General features: G+C 38.0%; 1 pseudogene; it reads left to right on the plus strand.

The window, feature by feature from the left end:
- Positions 1 to 12,298: 12,298 nt before the first annotated feature.
- On the plus strand, positions 12,299 to 13,266 carry LOC136156021 (olfactory receptor-like protein OLF4; annotated as a pseudogene).
- Positions 13,267 to 14,273: the final 1,007 nt, after the last annotated feature.

The raw sequence follows: 14,273 nt of genomic DNA on the forward strand, positions 1-14,273 counted from the left end.
ACCAGCCATTCAAAAAATACTAATGGATCTTCTCTAGACAGGAAACACAGAAAAGTTGTATAAACGTGAACCCAAAACAAAAAAGTAGATGGCAAGGGGCCCATACCTAAAATAATTACCTTAAATGTAAATGGGTTGAATGCCCCAACCAAAAGACAAAGACTGGCTGGACGGATACAAAAACAAGACCCTTATATATGCTGTCTACAAGAGACCCATCTCAAAACAAGGGACACACACAGACTGAAAGTGAAGGGCTGGGGAAAAAAAAAAAAAAACATTTCACACAAACGGAGACCAAAATAAAGCAGGAGTCGCAATACTCATATCAGATAAAATAGACTTTAAATTAAAGGCTGTGAAAAGAAACAAAGGACACTACATAATGATCAAAGCGTCAATCCAAGAATAAGATATAGCAATTATAAATATATATGCACTCAACTTAAGAGCACCACAATATGTAAGACAAATGCTAATAAGAATGAAAGGGGAAATTAACAATAGCACAATAATAGTGGGAGACTTTAATACCCAACTCACACCTATGGATAGATCAACTAAACAGAAAATTAACAAGGAAACACAAACTTTAAAAGACACAAAGGACCAGCTAGTCATAATTGATATCTATAGGACATTTTACCCCCAAACAATCAATTTCACCTTTTTCTCAAGTTCACAGGGAACTTTCTCCAGAATAGATCACACCCTGGGCCATAAATCTAGCATTGGGAAATTCAAAAAATTTGAAATCATTCCAGTCATCTTTTCTGGCCACAATGCAGCAAGACTAGATCTCAATTGCAGAAAAAAGCTATTAAAAATTCAAATATATGGAGGCTAAATAACACGCTTCTCAATAACCAACAAATCATAGAAGAAATGTAAAAAGAAATAAAAATATGCATAGAAACGATTAAAAAGGAAAACACATCAACCAAAAACCTATGGGACACTGTAAAACAGTGCTAAGAGGAAGGTTCATAGCATTACAGGCTTACATCAAGAAATAAGAAAAAAGTCAAATAAATAACCTAGCTCTACACCTAAAGCAACTAGAGAAGGAGAAAATGAAGAACCCCAGGGTTAGTAGAAGGAAAGAAATCTTAAAAATTAGGGCAGAAATAAATGCAAAAGAAATAGAGACCATAGCAAAAATCAACAAAGCTAAAAGCTGATTTTTTGAAAAAATAAACAAAATTGACAAACTGTTAGCAAGACTCATTAAGAAACAAAGGGAGAAGAACCAAATCAACAAAATTAGAAATGAAAATGGAGGAATCACAACAGACAACACTGAAATACAAAGGATCATAAGAGATTACTATGAGAAGCTCTATGCCAATAAAATGGACAACTTGGAAGAAATGGACAAATTCCTAGAAAGGTATAACTTTCCAAAACTGAACCAGGAAGAAATAGAAGAGTTTAACAGACCCATCACAAGCTCGGAAATCAAAATTGTAATCAGAAATCTTTCAACAAACAAAAGTCCAGGACCAGATGGCTTCACAGCTGAATTCTACCAAAAATTTAGAGAAGAGCTAACACCTATTTTACTCAAACTCTTCCAGAAAATTGCAGAAGAAGTAAACTTCCAAACTCATTCTATGAGGCCATCATCACCCTAATTCCAAAACCAAAGGTGCCACAAAAAAGAAAACTACAGGCCAATATCACTGATAAACATAGATGCAAAAATCCTTAACAAAATTCTAGCAAACAGAATCCAACAACATAAGATCATACATTAAAAGATCATACATTAAAAGATCATACATCATGACCAAGTGGGCTTTATCACAGGGATGCAAGGGTTCTTTAATATCAGCAAATCAATCAATGTGATACATTGCATTTCAAATTGAAAGATAAAAACCATATGATTATTTCAATAGATGCAGAAAAGTCTTTGACAAAGTTCAACATCTATTTATGATAAAAACTCTCCAGAAAGCAGGAATAGATATCTCAAGATAATAAAAGTTATATATGACAAACCCACAGCAAGCATTATCCTCCATGGTGAAAAATTGAAAGCATTTCCCCTGAAATCAGGAACAAGGCAAGGCTGTCCACTCTCACCACTACTATTCAACATAGTTTTGGAAGTTTTGGCCAGAGCAATCAGAGCAGAAAAAGAAATAAAAGGAATCCAGATAGGAAAAGAAGAAGTGAAACTCTCACGGTTTGCAAATGACATGATCCTCTTCATAGAAAACCCTAAAGACTGTACGAAAAAATTACGAGAACTAATCAACGAATATAGTAAAGTTGCAGGATATAAAATTAACACAGAAATCACTTGCATTCCTATACCCAAAAAATGAGAAAACAGAAAGAGCATTTAAAGATACAATAACATTCACCATTGCAACAAAAAGTATAAAGTACTTAGGAATATATCTACCTAAAGAAACAAAAGAACTATACATAGATAACTATAAAACACTGATGAAAGAAATCAAAGAGGACACAAATAGATGGCGAAATATACTGTGTTCATGGATTGGCAGAATCAATACTGTGAAAATGAGTATACGAACCAAAGCAATCTATAGATTCAATGCAATGTCTATCAAGCAACCAAGGGTATTCTTCACAGAACTAGAAAAAATAATTTCACAATTTGTATGGAAATACAAAAAACCTCAAATAGCCAAAGCAATCTTGAGAAAGAAGAATGGAACTGAAGGAATCAACCTGCCTCACCTCAGACTCTACTACAAAGCCACAGTCATCAAGACAGTATGGTACTGGCACAAAGACAGAAATATAGATCAATGGAACAAAATAGAAAGCCCAGAGATAAATCCATGCACCTATGGACACCTTATCTTTGACAGAGGAGGCAAGAATATATAATGGAAAAAAGACAACTTCTTTAAAAAGTGGTGCTGAAAAAACAGGTCAACCACTTGTAAAAGAATGAAACTAGAACACTTTGTAACACCATACACAAAAAAAAAACTCAAAATGGATTAGATAAAGGTCTAAATGTAAGATCAAAGACTATAAAACTCCTAGAGGAGAACATAAGCAAAACACTCTCTGACATAAATCACAGCAGATCCTCTATGACCCACCTCCCAGAATATTGGAAATAAAAGCAAAAATAAACAAATGGGACCTAATTAAACTTAAAAGCTTTTGCACAACAAATGAAACTATAAGCAAAGTGAAAACACAGCCTTCAGAATGGGATAAAATAATAACAAATGAAGCAACAGACAAAGGATTAATCTCAAAAATATACAAACAACACCTGTAGTTCAATTCCATAAAAATAAATGACCCAATCAAAAAATGGGCCAAAGAACTAAACAGACATTTCTCCAAAGAAGACATACAGATGGCTAACAAACACATGAAGAGATGCTCAACATCACTCATTATCAGAGAAATGCAAATCAAAACACAATGAGGTACCACTACACGCCAGTCAGAATGGCTGCTATCCAGAAGTCCACAAGCAATAAATGCTGGAGAGCGTGTGCAGAAAAAGGAACCCTCTTACACTGTTGGTGGGAATGCAAACTAATACAGTCGCTATGGAGAACATTGTGGAGATTCCTTAACAAACTGGAAATAGAACTGCCATATGACCCAGCAATACCACTGCTGGGCATACACACCAAGGAAACCAGATCTGAAAGAGGCACGTGTACCCCAGTGTTCATCACAGCACTGTTTATAATAGCCAGGGCATGGAAGCAACCCAGATACCCATCAGCAGAAGAATACATAAGGAAGCTTTGGTACATATTCACTATGGAATATTACTCAGTCATTAAAAAGAATTCATTTGAATCTATTCTAATGACATGGATGAAACTGGAGCCCATTATATAGAATGAAGTAAGACAGAAAGATAAAGACCAATACAGTATACTAACGCATATATATGGAATTTAAAAGATGATAACGATAACCCTAGATGCAAAACAGAAAAGAGACACAGATGTATAGAACAGACTTCTAGACTCTGTGGGAGAAGGCAAGGGTGGGATGTTTTGAGAGAACAGCATCGAAACAAGTATACTATCAAGGATGAAACAGATCACCAGCCCAGGTTGAATGCATGAGGCAAGTGCTCAGGACTGGTGCACTGGGAAGACCCAGAGGGATGGGATGGAGAAGGAGGGGGGAGGGGGAGGGGGGATCGGGATGTAAATCCATGGCTGATTCATGTTGATGTATGGCAAAAAACTGCTACAATATTGTAAAGTAATTAGCCTCCAAGTAATAAAAATTAATGGAAAAAAATAAAGTGCACATGGAACATTTTCCAGGATAGATAACATCTTGGGTCACAAATCAAATCTTAGTAAATTTAAGAAATTTGAAATCATATCAAGCATCTTCTTTGACCACAACACTATGAGACTAGATACCAATTACATCAAAAAAAAAAAAAATGTAAGAAACACAAATACATGGAGATTAAACAGTTCAGTTCAGTCGTTCAGTCATGTCCGACTCTTTGAGACCCCATGAATCACAGCAAGCCAGGCCTCTCTGTCCATCACCAACTCCCGGAGCTTTCTCAAACTCATGCCCATCGAGTCGGTGATGTCATCCAGCCATCTCATCCTCTCTCGTTCCCTTCTCCTCCTGCCCCCAATCCCTCCCAGCATCAGGGTCTTTTCCAATGGGTCAAAACTTCGCATGAGGTGGCCAAAGGAATGGACTTTCAGCTTCAGGATCAGTCCTTCTAATGAACACCCTGGACTGATCTCCTTTAGGATGGACTGGTTGAATCTCCTTGCAGTCCAAGGGTCTCTCCAGAGTCTTCTCCAACACCACAGTTCATTAATTCTTAATTCATTAATGCCGAAGCATTAATTCTTCGACACTCAGCTTTCTTCACGGTCCAACTCTCACATCCATACATGACCACTGGAAAAACCATAGCCTTGACGAGATGGACCTTTGTTGGCAAAGTAATGTGTCTGCTTTTTAATATGTTGTCTAGTTTGGCCATAACTTTCCTTCCAAGGAGTAAGCGTCTTTTAATTTCATGGCTGCAGTCACCATCTGCCGTGATTTTGGAGCCCCCAAAAATAAAGTCTGACACTGTTTCCACTGTCTCTCCCTCTATTTCCCATGAGGTGATGGGACCAGATGCTATGATTTTAGTTTTCTGAATGTTAAGCTTTAAACCAACATTTTCACTCTCCTCTTTCACTTTCATCAAGAAGTTTTTTAGTTCCTCTTCACTTTCTGCCATAAGGGTGGTGTCATCTGCATATCTGAGGTTATTGACATTTCTCCCGGCAATCTTGATTCCAGCCTGTGCTTCCTCCAGCCCAGCATTTCTCTTGATGTACTCTGCATATAAGTTAAATAAGTAGGGTGACAACATACAGCCTTGACATACTCCTTTTCCTATTTGGAACCAGTCTGTTGTTCCATGTCCAGTTCTAATTGTTGCTTCTTGACCTGCATACAGGTTCGTTTCCAAGGCAAACTATTCAATATCATGGTAATCCAAGCCTATGCCCAAACAAGTAATGCTGAAGAAGCTGAAGTTGAATGGTTCTATGAAGACCTACAAGACCTGTTAGAACTAACACCTAAAAAAGATGTCCCTTTCATTACAGGGGACTGGAATGCAAATGTAGGAAGTTAAGAAACACCTGGAGTAACAGGTAAATTTGGCCTTGGAGCACAGAATGAAGCAGGGCAAAGTCTAATAGAGTTTTGCCAAGAGAACACACTGGTCATAGCAATCACCCTCTTTCAACAACACAATAGAAGACTCTACACATGGACATCACCACATGGTCAACACTGAAATCATATTGATCATATTCTTTGCAGCTAAAGATGGAGAAGCTTTATACAGTCAGCAAAAACAAGTCTGGGAGCCTACTGTGGCTCAGATCATGAACTCCTTATTGCCAAATTCAGACTTAACCTGAAGAAAGTAGGGAAAACCACTAGACCATTCAGGTAGGACCTAAATCAAAGTCATAAGGGTATAAACATAAGGGTATGACTATACAGTGGAAGTGAGAAATAGATTTAAGGGACTAAATCTGATAGACAGAGAGCCTGATGAACTGTGGACGGAGGTTCGTGACATTGTAGGAGACAGGGATCAAGACCATCCCCATGGAAAATAAATGCAAAAAGGCAAAATGGTTGTCTGAGGAGGCCTTACAAATAGCTGTGAAAAGAAGAGAAGTGAAAAGCAAAGGAGAAAAGGAAAGATATTCCCATTTGAATGCCGAGTTACAAGCTCTGAAATTGAAGCTGTGATCCAAAATCTCCCCAAAATAAAAAAACCCAGGACCAGTTGTCTTCACAAGAGAATTCTACCAAACATTTAGAGAAGAACTAATGACTATCCTTCTAAAACTCTTTCAAAAAGTGCAGAGGAAAAAAACTTCCAAGCTCAGTCTACAAAGCCACCATCACCCTGATACCAAAATCAGCAAAGACACACAAAAGGAAAACCACAGGCCAATATCACTGATGATCATAGATGCAAGAATCCTCAACAAAATTTTAGCAAACAAAAAAAAAAATTTAGCAAACAGAAATCAGGCACACATCAAAAAGTTCATACACCATGATCAAGTTTGGTTTATTCCAGGAATACAAGGATTCTTCAATATACACAAACAAATCAATGTGATACACCATAACACACTGAAATATGAAAACCATATGATCATCTCAACAGATGCAGAAAAAGCCTTTGACAAAATTCAGCACCCATTTATGATTAAAACACTTCAAAAAATGGGCATAGAAGGAACCTACCTCAACATAGTAAAGACCATATATGCTAAGCCTACGGCAAACATTATTTTCAATGGTGAAAAACTGAAAGCCTTCCCCCTAAAATCAGGAACAAGACAAGGGTGTCCACTTTCACCATTATTATTCAACATAGTTCTGGACATCCTAGTTATAGCAATCAGGGAAGAAAAAGAAATAAAAGGAATCCATATCAAAAAAGAAGAAATAAATCTCTCACTGTTTGCAGTGATACTATACATGAAAAATCCTAAAGATGGTATCAGAAAATTACTAGAGCTAATTAGTGAATTTAGCAAAGTCGCAGGATACAAAATCAATACACAGAAATCACTTGCATTTCTATGTACTAGCAATGACAAATCAGAAAACTTTCAGCACTTTAATTATATCAGATTTCTCCCATTTGACTTGTAATGTTTCTACAAAAAAAAAAAAAAATCAGCTGATAGACTTATGGGGGCTCCTTTTTATATAACACCGTTTTACTTTTGTTCCTTTAGAAACCCATAACTTTAATATTGTAGTTTTAATAGATATATATTAGGGTGGGTCTTGTTGCTGTCATTTTGGGGGACACTTTCTGCTTCTGGTACTTGAATTTGCTTTTTTAATCAGGTTTCGGAAGTTTTCATTCATAAGATTATCAAATACATTTTGACTACCTTCTCTTTCTGTCTTTCCTTCCTGGACACTCCAGTTATGCCAGTGTTGGTGTTCTTAACAAAGTCAAATATTCCTCAGAATATTCTCATTTTTATTTATTTATTTTTTTTCTTTTCTGCCGGAGTCATTTTCATATTCTACATTTCAGTTAACCTATGCATTCTTCTGTATCAGCTGGTATACTACTAATTACTTCTAGTTGTTGTTCATTTCCCTCATTGTAGTGATCAGTTCTAACTAGGTTTTATTTTACAGTTCCCTGTTAACATTATCACTGTTTTATCAGTCCTTTTTTCAGAGAATTAAATATTTTATGGTCTTTCACTTATTAACAAAATGCACAGGGTGAATAGTGGAAATAAAACTTCTTTTGGAAAATTCCTTGCATCATTTTAGCTTGAGAAAATGAAGTTTTATATCATCTTTACTAATGCATTGATTTCAAATCTAGTAAACTATTTATGTCTCTTTCAATAGCTGTTTTTAGGCATGTTTTTACTGCTTGAGTCAGGTATGACATATGGCTTCCTCTTTGATTACTGGCCATTAATGGCCTAATGGGAAGGAAGCAGCTCCCAAGTTGCTAGATCAGAAGCCCTGAGGGTCAGGTCTGAGCTGACCTTGTTCCCCCTAAGTGTGTGCTGCACTCCTGCAACAACTCAGTCAACCCAGAAGGAAACAATGCTAGAGCAAGAAGTGCTAGTGTGTGGCACTCTAAATGTGGTGGGGCATGGAACTGTTGGTCTGGGCAGAGCTTGAGATGCAGAATTCCTCTGATGCACTGCCTCTATAAGCACCACCAATAGTTGGCCCTCCCCTGGTCAGAAGCATCTTTGGGTCTGAAGCTCTTTTGACCCTACCGTTCTTGTCATGGTTTGACCACAAATCTAGGGAGCTGGGACCTGCATGGACTTCTGGCATGGATAGGGGTGCAGTTGTGGCATCCAGCTGTAGTCAATGATTGGAGTTGCCTCTGATATGAAACCCCTGTAAGCATCAGTAATAGGTACCATGGCCCTGCTCAGACATTGCTTCACTTCTGAGCCTCTGCTTTGTCTCACAGCCAGGTTCCCAAGCATCCACTCATCTCAGATTATAACACACACACACACACACACACACACACACTGTATATATATATATATATATATATATATATATCTGTATATCTATATAAATATCTATCTGTGTATATATATATATATACACACACACACTACATCTTCTGCATGCAAGCAGATTCTTGACTGCGTGATCCACCTGGTGGATCTGCCTGTAATGCAGAACATACGGGCTTGATCCCTGCATTGGAAAGTTTCCTGCATTGGGAGGAATCCACTCCAGTATTCTTGATTGATAATCCCATGGACAGATGAGCCTGGCAGGCTACAGTCCATGGGGTCACAAAGCACAACACACACACACAAATATTACACTAAGAGAGTTTATGGTACATGTCAACATAAATATCTCTCTTATAAGTACAAACATTTAGTAATGAGGAATTAAAGGATAGCTCTTAATTTCTGATATAACTGGGAAATTTCTAATTGGCTTGGAGAAACTATCATGCATCCAAGGAGTATATTGACCATGGTTTTATTCTAAAGTAGCAAAGTCATCTCCTTTTTTGAAGAGGAGAGTAGCAATTTGTGTAGATTTCAGTGGTTTTGCCCCTGCCACAAATCAAAGTGGTAAAGCCCCAAGGGACCTAGTCAAGACAAATCCTCAATGTTACAATTTAAAGAAAATTTTGTACTTGGGGATCTGATGACATGCTGGGAGCCTTAGGGCTTTAGAAACAAGAGAATTAAAGAGGAAGGAGTAATAAAAAATAAATTCACCTAACTTATAATGTATGTCTTAGGAACAGAGAATCACCAGGAAAAAAAAAAAATCCATTCTGTCCAGTAAAGAGAACCCCATGGGAAATCATGTAGTTACAGATTGGAGTAATTGGAGGAAACATGCTTAGTGAGCTGACACAGGAAGCTCTAAATATCTCCTCTGCTGCAGTCCCTCATCCAGTTTTCACTTTGGTTGGTGAGGACCTGGTTCTTGCTTTTGAAGTTTTACATCTGTCTGGGAACCAATGCTTGATTTAAGTGCTTCCTGTTTTCTTATTTGAGGACAAAAATTCTGTCTGCGTCAGTAATCATTTAGGGAGGAATTTTGATTTCTTTCTTTTTTTTAATTAATTAATTTACTTATTTTACTTTACAACATTGTATTGGTTTTGCCATACATTAACTTGACTCTGCCATGGGTGTACATGTGTTCCCCATCCTGAACCCCTCTCTGACCTCCCTCCCCATCCCTTCCCTCTGCATCATCCCAGTGCACCAGCCCCGAGCATTCTGTATCATGCATCAAACCCGGGCTGGCGATTCGTTTCACATATGATAATTTACATGTTTCAGTGTCAATTCTCCCGTATCATCCCACCCTCGCTCTCTCCCACAGAGTTCAAAAGACTGTTCAATACATCTGTGTCTCTTTTGCTGTCTCGCATACAGGGTTATCATTACCATCTTTCTACAGGGAGAGCTTTCTGTCTCAATCTGCAGGCAGGGGAGTCTGATAACTCTACAGACGCTGCAGGAAAGTGTCAGAGAGGATGGAAACCAGGAACGTATACCTGAGGTCACTGAGGACCAATCTTGCATAGCCCAGAGGCCAGAGGTCATTGTCGTTGTTTTCACGTTTTTCTAGTGCTAATGTACTTATTTATAAAGTGAACATTGCACTTGAAAATGCAAATATCAATCTTGACAATTAAATGGTAATAATGGAAGCTCAGAAGGAATAATGGTAGTGGTTAAGTCTCTAAGTTGCTCCAACTCTTGTGACCCCATGGACTGTAGCCCACTGGCTCCTCTGTCCATGGGATTTTCCAGGCAAGAATGCTGGAGTGGGTTACCATTTCTTTTTCCAGGGGATCTTCTCGACCCAGGGATTTAAGCTATGTGTCCTGCGTTGACAAGCAGATTCTTTACTTTCGGAGCCACCAGGGAAATTCCTTTAGAATGAATAGGAGACATAAAATGCTTCCAGTAAAAGTAGAAAATAAGTATAAGAATCTTATTTATAAACAGGAGGAAACAAATAAGAAGTCCTTAAGAAAGTCCTTAAGTCCTTAAGAAAGGGGGAAGTCCTTAAGAAAAAAAAGACTTCTACTGCTTTATATGCTTCATATAAAACATATAAACTTCTGTTGTATTTTGTCTGTTTCTGATATTGAATTAGTAACTTATATTCCGATTGCTTCTTTTCCTCTTGGGATATTCAAATTGTAAGATGTTCCATGTCATAAGTATATCATTTTCTATGTCCTTGGACAAAAGATATTTTCTCTATTAATTTCCCAGGACATCAAGGACATGTTGCTGGAGTTGGAATATTGATGATGCAAGGAAATCTTTCTTCATTGCATTGTCTCATAGTCATTGAGTATATTGGATATAGTGTTCCCTTCAGGTCCATATATCCATTTCATTTCTCCCTGTTTCTTTCACTCTCATACTTTTTATTCTTCTCAAAATACCAAGCAGACATTGGCTACTCCAAAAATGAACCCCACATTAATTGTTCCATGAGAAGTTTATAAACTGGCACTTCATGGTAAACATTATATATTCTTTTGGAGAATAATTATTTGACCTGACCAGCTGAGCTGTAACCACTCACAGCCTAAACAGGGTGAATCTGGGTGACCAATGTATGATGGTGACACAACACAGAAGATGTGTGTGTGTGTGCTATGTGTGCTGTGTGTGTGTGTGCTGTGTGTGTGCATATATGGTGTGCGTGTGTGTGCTCTGTGTGTGTGTGGTGTGTGTGTGTGTGTGTGCTGTGTGTGTGTGTGTGCTGTGTGTGTGTGCTTTTGTCTTGAAAGGGAGGACAGTTCTTACAGCAGAGGCACCTGGACCCATATGCTAAATGACTTATATACACAGATCAGAACAACAGATTGAACCAAGGAGTGAATCTGATATAATTCATAGGATAGTTTTATAGCTAAATTGATAATGTGTAAGGAAGCTCACAGGAGGGACTCTCTGTGAACTGAAGGTTCAGCTGTAGCAGGAAGGCCACCTTGTTCCTCAGCATCCCTGACACCATCTCTAGTCACTCCCCCTCCTGCTTTTCCCTCTGCCTCACTGGCTTCCTTCTTTGCAGTTGAACGTGTGGAGCAAGCATCTTCCTCAGGTCCTTTAGCAGTGCCAGTTCCCTCTTCCAGGCACACAATTCTGACATCACACTAGCTCCTTGTCTCTTTTTCTTTAGGAATCTGTTCAATCAGCATCTAATTTCCTATACTTTCCTGAACACTCTGCCTCCATGTGCTTGGAACGTGGTTAGCACTAAATATATATTCCTCAAATGAATGAAGGAACATCACATTAAAACTCTAGAATATATGAACTCTTAGCAAATGTGATAAGAATGAGACAAAATTTCCTTGTCAGAAATGAAATGAAGTATAACTTCCAGGGGCTTCCACGGTGACTCATCAGTTTAGAATCCACCTGCAATGGCAGTAGCCATTCAGGAGACGTGGGGTCAATCCCTAGGTTGGAAAGAACCCCTGGGGGAGGGCATGGGAACCCACAGCAGAATTCTTTATTGGGAAATCCCAAGACAATGGACACTGGCTTGCTATGGTCATTGGGGTTGCACAAAGTCGGACACAACTGAAGCAGCTAAATATACAAACGTATGCTAAAAGAGAACTTATATGTAAATAAAATATTAACACCAACTTTAGGGCTAAGTAGAAATTGCAGGATTTCAGTTATGTGAATTAGTACGAGTGAAAATTGTCGCTATTTTCCTTTTTCCTGGTAGTCATCTCCACCCCATGGAACCAAGTAATAATACACAAATTTCACGATTTCTTCTTCTGGGACTTTCAAAGGAAGCAGAACTACAGCCCCTCATATTTGGACTTTTCCTCACCATGTACCTGATCACTGTGTTTGGAAACCTGCTCATCATCCTGGCTGTCAGCTCAGACCACCACCTCCACACCACCATGCACTTCTTCCTCTCCAACCTGTCCTTTGTAGACATCTGTTTCACCTCTACCACTATCCCAAAGATACTATGGAACATCCAGACAGAGCAAAGGTATCACCTATGAAGGCTGCATCACCCAGATGTATTTTCACCTTCTCTTTGCAGAATTAGATGCCATTCTCCTGAGTGTGATGGCCTATGATCGGTATGTGGCCATCTGCCACACTTTGCACTACATGGTCATCATGAGCCCTCGCCTCTGTGTATTGCTGATTCTGATATCCTGGGTGCTGATTGCCTTGTTTTCCTTGCTACACAGCTTAATGGTGCTGCAATTGTCCTTCTGTCCAGAAATGCAAATCCCCCACTTTTTCTGTGAACTCAGGCAGGTGGTACAACTTTCCAGTTCTGACAACTTTCTTCATAACATAGTGATGTATTTTGCAGCTGTCTTGGTGGGTAGTGGTCCTTTTGCTGGCGTCCTTTACTCTTACTCTAAAATAGTTTCCTGCACACGTAAGATCTCATCAACTCAAGGGAAATATAAAGCATTTTCTACCTGTGTGTCCCACCTTTTGGTTGTCTCCCTATTTTATTTTACAGCCTTAGGAATTTACCTTAGCTCTGGTGCCACCCACAGCTCACATTCAAGTAGTCGCCTCAGTGATGTACACTGTGGTCACACACTTGCTGAATCCCTTCATTTACAGTCTGAGAAATAAAGACATAAAAGGGGCTCTGAAAAGATTCTTTGTGGTGGAAATGTTTATAAAAGGGCCATTTTCCCTTGGGCTGAAGAACTACCCATGATAGGAACGCTCAAAGCCTCATAGCCGGATATGTGATTCTTTGATCAGATTGTGATAATAGAAATTGTTTCTTCAATCTATAGCCTAGTATTTCCATTTCTTTGATTTCAACTTCTCTATGCCATTTTAAAAACATCCTTGATTAACTTTGCTGTTCTCTAAGTTTTTTCTCTTGTTATCTTTCTACTCTCTCAAACTAATTCAAAACCATGTGTGAAGCATATGTAAATTCCCATTTATCTTATGAGGCTTCACACATTTCTTAATAAATTCTTCTGAAATGATATACTTTATACTGAATATTTTTTCTTTCTTTTTGCTAAAAGAATAATCATGAATTGTGTTACTTCTACGGAAAAACACTAGGTAAGCAAGCCAATTACATAATTTCATAGGAGAGTAAAATATGAAGCTACAATTTATCACATTTTAGTTCTTCATATCTTGGAGCATCACTACCTTAATTGCTCTTTCAGAAACTGTGGATGTTAACAGATAGTGTATTTCATAAACCATCATCTGATTTTACTCCCTCACAGCATATTATTCTCTATTTAGCCTAATGTCTACATTCGCTATAGGAGTTACTGGTAAAGCTAAGCATCAGATGCATGTCTCTAATTGACATCTATGTAAAACAGAAATTTCAATAAAGATTTTGCCATAATAAGACCTAGAGTCAGACAAGACCTTAAGTATGATGCAGCAAAAATTTGTGTCAGATTATATATTTGCAATTGATTTTTTCATGGTGTCCACTTACTTATTGGTGTACGTGATTTAGTATCTCTGTGTAAAGGGGTTTATCACTGGGGTGAAGAATTTTTTGGTGTAATTATATCTTTCTGCTTGAAAACTTCCATTGTTGCTTACAAATAAATGACTCCTCCCATTGCTATAGATGAAATATTTACCCCTTCCATTTCTCCTATAACCAATAAAAGAATAGTGAATGAATAACATAAATATCATATTTATATGATATACATGGTATATATATCTAATATA

The sequence above is a fragment of the Muntiacus reevesi genome, chromosome 1 (genome assembly GCF_963930625.1).
Source record: "Muntiacus reevesi chromosome 1, mMunRee1.1, whole genome shotgun sequence".
In the NCBI taxonomy this organism is placed as follows: Eukaryota; Metazoa; Chordata; class Mammalia; order Artiodactyla; family Cervidae; genus Muntiacus; species Muntiacus reevesi.